This window comes from Triticum dicoccoides, chromosome 7B (genome assembly GCF_002162155.2).
Source record: "Triticum dicoccoides isolate Atlit2015 ecotype Zavitan chromosome 7B, WEW_v2.0, whole genome shotgun sequence".
NCBI lineage: Eukaryota > Viridiplantae > Streptophyta > Magnoliopsida > Poales > Poaceae > Triticum > Triticum dicoccoides.
Genome location: NC_041393.1, coordinates 518,124,779 through 518,130,059, shown reverse-complemented (window position 1 = coordinate 518,130,059; position 5,281 = coordinate 518,124,779).

Here is a 5,281-nt window from a genome sequence, read left to right as displayed (position 1 = left end):
CAACTCTTCTTCCAGGAATCCATTCAGGAATGCAGTTTTGACATCCATTTGCCAAATTTCATAATCATAAAATGCGGCAATTGCTAACATGATTCGGACGGACTTAAGCATCGCTACGGGTGAGAAGGTCTCATCGTAGTCAATTCCTTGAACTTGCCGAAAACCTTTTGCGACAAGTCGAGCTTTGTAGACAGTAACATTACCATCAGCGTCAGTCTTCTTCTTAAAGATCCATTTATTCTCAATCGCTTGCCGATCATCGGGCAAGTCAACCAAAGTCCATACTTTGTTCTCATACATGGATCCCATCTCAGATTTCATGGCTTCTAGCCACTTTGCGGAATCTGGGCTCACCATCGCTTCTTCATAGTTCGTAGGTTCATCATGATCTAGTAGCATGACCTCCAGAACAGGATTACCGTACCACTCTGGTGCGGATCTTACTCTGGTTGATCTACGATGTTCAGTAGTATCTTGATCTGAAGTTTCATGATCATTATCATTGGCTTCCTCACTAACTGGTGTAGGTGTCACTGAAACAGTTTTCTGTGATGAACTACTTTCCAGTAAGGGAGCAGGTACAGTTACCTCGTCAAGTTCTACTTTCCTCCCACTCACTTCTTTCGAGAGAAACTCCTTCTCTAGAAAGGATCCATTATTAGCAACGAATGTTTTGCCTTCGGATCTGTGATAGAAGGTGTACCCAACAATTTCCTTTGGGTATTCTATGAAGACGCACTTCTCCGATTTGGGTTTGAGCTTATCAGGAAGAAACTTTTCACATAAGCATCGCAGCCCCAAACTTTAAGAAACAACAGCTTAGGTTTACTGCTAAACCATAGTTCATACAGTGTCATCTCAACGGATTTAGATGGTGCCATATTTTAAAACGTGAATGCAGCTGTCTCTAATGCATAACCAAAACGATAGTGGTAAAGAGATATCATAGATCGCACCATATCAAATAAAGTGCGGTTACGACGTTCGGACACACCATAACGATGTGGTGTTCCAGGTGGCGTGAGCTGTGAAACTATTCCACATTGTTTTAATTGAAGACCAAACTTGTAACTCAAATTTTTGTCTCCGTGATCAGATCGCAGAAACTTTATTTTCTTGTTACGATGATTTTTCCACTTCACTCTGAAATTCTTTGAACCTTTCAACTATTTCAGACTTATGTTTCATCAAGTAGATATACCCATATCTGCTCAAATCATCTTGTGAAGGTCAGAAAACAACGATGCTTGCCACGAGCATCAGCACTCATTGGATCGCATACATCGGTATGTATTATTTCCAACAAGTCAGTAACTCGTTCCATTGTTCCGAAGAACGGAGTTTTAGTCATCTTGCCCAAAAGGCACGGTTCGCAAGCATCAAATGATTCATAACCAAGTGATTCCGAAAATCCATCTTTATGGAGTTTCTTCATGCGCTTTACACCGATATGACCCAAACGGCAGTGCCACAAATAAGTTGCACTATCATTAACTTTGCATCTTTTGGCATCAATATTATGAATATGTGTATCACTACGATCGAGATCCAATGAACCATTTTCATTGGGTGTGTAACCATATAAGGTTTTATTCATGTAAATAGAACAACAGTTTATTCTCTTACTTAAATGAATAACCGTATTGCAATAAACACGATCAAATCATATTCATGCTCAACGCAAACACCAAATAACATTTATTTAGGTTCAACACTAATCCCGAAAGAATAGGGAGTGTGCGATGATGATCATATCAATCTTGAAACTACTTTCAACATACATCATCACTTCACCCTTAACTAGTTTCTGTTTATTCTACAACTCCCGTTTCGAGTTACTACTCTTAGCAACTGAACCAGTACCAAATACCGAGGGGTTGCTATAAACACTAGTAAAGCACACATCAAACACCTGTATATCAAATATACCCTTTTTCACTTTGCCATCCTTCTTATCCACCAAATATTTAGGGTAGTTCCGCTTCCAGTGACCATTTCCTTTGCAGTGTAAGCACTCAGTTTCAGGCTTTGGTTCAGCTTTGGGCTTCTTCGTGGGAGTGACAACTTGCTTGTCTTTCCACTTGACGTTCCCTTCCTTTCCCTTTGCCCTTTTCTTGAAACTAGTGATCTTGTCAACCATCAACACTTGATGCTCTTTCTTGATTTCTACCTTCGTTAATTTCAACATCACGAAGAGCTCGGGAATCATTTTCGTCATCCCTTGCATACTATAGTTCATCACGAAGTTCTACTAACTTGGTGATGGTGACTAGAGAATTCTGTCAATCACTATCTTATCTGGAAGATTAACTCCCACTTGATTCAAGCGATTGAAGTACCCAGACAATCTGAGCACATGCTCACTAGTTGAGCGATTCTCCTCCATCTTTTAGCTATAGAACTTGTTGGAGACTTCATATCTCTCAACTCGGGTATTTGCTTGAAATATTAACTTCAATTCCTGGAACATCTCATATGGTCCATGACGTTCAAAACGTCTTTGAAGTCCTGATTCTAAGCCGTTTAAGCATGGTGCACTAAACTATCAAGTAGTCATCATATTAAGCTATCCAGACGTTCATAACTTCTGCATCTGCTCCTGCAATAGGTCTGTCACCTAGCGGTGCATTAAGGACATAATTCTTCTGTGCAGCAATGAGGATTTAACCTCAGATCACGGATCAAATCCGCAACATTGCTACTATCATTTTTCAACACAATTTTCTCTAGGAACATATCAAAATAAACACAGGGAAGCAACAACGCGAGCTATTGATCTACAACATGATTTGCAAAATACTACCAGGACTAAGTTCATGATAAATTTAAGTTCAATTTAATCATATTACTTAAGAACTCCCACTTAGATAGACATCCCTCTAATCCTCTAAGTGATCACGTGATCCAAATCAACTAAACCATAACCGATCATCATGTGAGATGGAGTAGTTTCATCGGTGAACATCATTATGTTGATCATATCTACTATATGATTCACGCTCGACCTTTCGGTCTCCGTGTTCCGAGGCCATATCTGCATATGCTAGGCTCGTCAAGTTTAACCTGAGTATTCTGCGTGTGCAACTGTTTTGCACCCGTTGTATTTGAACGTAGAGCCTATCACACCCGATCATCACGTGGTGTCTCAGCACGAAGAACTTTTGCAACGGTGCATACTCAGGGAGAACACTTCTTGATAATTTAGTGAGAGATCATCTTATAATGCTACCGTCAATCAAAGCAAGATAAGATGCATAAAAAGATAAACATCACATGCAATCAATATAAGTGATATGATATGGCCATCATCATCTTGTGCTTGTGATCTCCATCTCCGAAGCACTGTCATGATCACCATCGTCACCGGCGCGACACCTTGATCTCCATCGTAGTATCGTTGTCGTTTCGCTAATCTTATGCTTCCACGACTATCACTACCGTTTAGTAATAAAGTAAAGCATTACATCGCGATTGCATTGCATACAATAAAGCGACAACCATATGGCTCCTGCCAGTTGCCGATAACTCGGTTACAAAACATGATCATCTCATACAATAAAATTCAGCATCATGCCTTGACCATATCACATCACAACATGCCCTGCAAAAACAAGTTAGACGTCCTCTACTTTGTTGTTGCATGTTTTACGTGGCTGCTACGGGCTTAAGTAAGAACCAATCTCACCTACGCATCAAAACCACAACGATAGTTTGTCAAATAGACTCCGTTTTAACCTTCGCAAGGACCGGGCGTAGCCATACTTGGTTCAACTAAAGTTGGAGAGGCAGTCGCCCGCAAGCCATCTCTGTGCAAAGCACGTCGAGGGAACCGGTCTCGCGTAAGCGTACGCGTAAGGTTGGTCCGGGTCGTCTCGTCCAACAATACCGCTGAACCAAAATATGACATGCTGGTAGGCAGTATGACTTGTATCGTCCACAACTCACTTGTGTTCTACTCGTGCATATAACATCAACATCATTAACCTAGGCTCGGATGCCACTGTTGGGTTTCGTAGTAATTTCAAAAATTTTCTTACGCGCACATAGGATCATGTGATGCATAGCAACGAGAGGAGAGTGTTGTCTACGTACCCAACGCAGACCGACTGCGGAAGCAATGACACGACGTAGAGGAAGTAGTCGTACGTCTTCACGATCCAACCGATCAAGCACCGAAACTACGGTACCTCCGAGTTCGAGCACACGTTCAGCTCGATGACGATCCCCGGACTCCGATCCAGCAAAGTGTCGGGGAAGAGTTTCGTCAGCACGACGGCGTGGTGACGATCTTGATGAACTACAGCAGCAGGGCTTCGCCTAAACTCCGCTACAGTATTATCGAGGAATATGGTGGCAGGGGGCACCGCACACGGCTAAGGAATCGATCACGTGGATCAACTTGTGTCAACTTGTATGTTTAGAGGTGCCCCTGCCTCAGTATATAAAGGAGCCAAGGGGGGAGGGTGCGCCGGCCAGGAGGAGGAGGCGCAGGAGGAGTCCTACTCCTACCGGGAGTAGGACTCCCCTCCAATCCTATTCCAACTAGGATTCCCAAGGGGGAAAGAGGGAGAGGGGTGGCCGGCCACCTCTCCTAGTCCTAATAGGACTAGGAGAAGGGGGGAGGCGCGCAGCCCCCTTGGGCTGCCCCTTTCTCCTTTCCACTAAGGCCCATGAAGGCCCATGTGGTTCCCGGGGGGTTCCGGTAACCTCCCGGTAACCCGGTAAAATCCCGATTTCACCCGGAACACTTCCGATGTCCAAACATAGGCTTCCAATATATCAATCTTTATGTCTCGACCATTTCAAGACTCCTCGTCATGTCCGTGATCACATCCGGGACTCCGAACAACCTTCGGTACATCAAAATGCATAAACTCATAATATAACTGTCATCGTAACCTTAAGCGTGCGGACCCTACGGGTTCGAGAACAATGTAGACATGACCGAGACATGTCTCTGGTCAATAACCAATAGCGGGACCTGGATGCCCATATTGGTTCCTACATATTCTACGAAGATCTTTATCGGTCAGACCGCATAACAACATACGTTGTTCCCTTTGTCATCGGTATGTTACTTGCCCGAGATTCGATCGTCGGTATCCAATACCTAGTTCAATCTCGTTACCGGCAAGTCTCTTTACTCGTTCCGTAATACATCATCTCACAACTAACATATTAGTTGTAATGCTTGCAAGGCTTATGTGATGTGTATTACCGAGAGGGCCCAGAGATACCTCTCCGACAATCGGAGTGACAAATCATAATCTCGAAATACGCC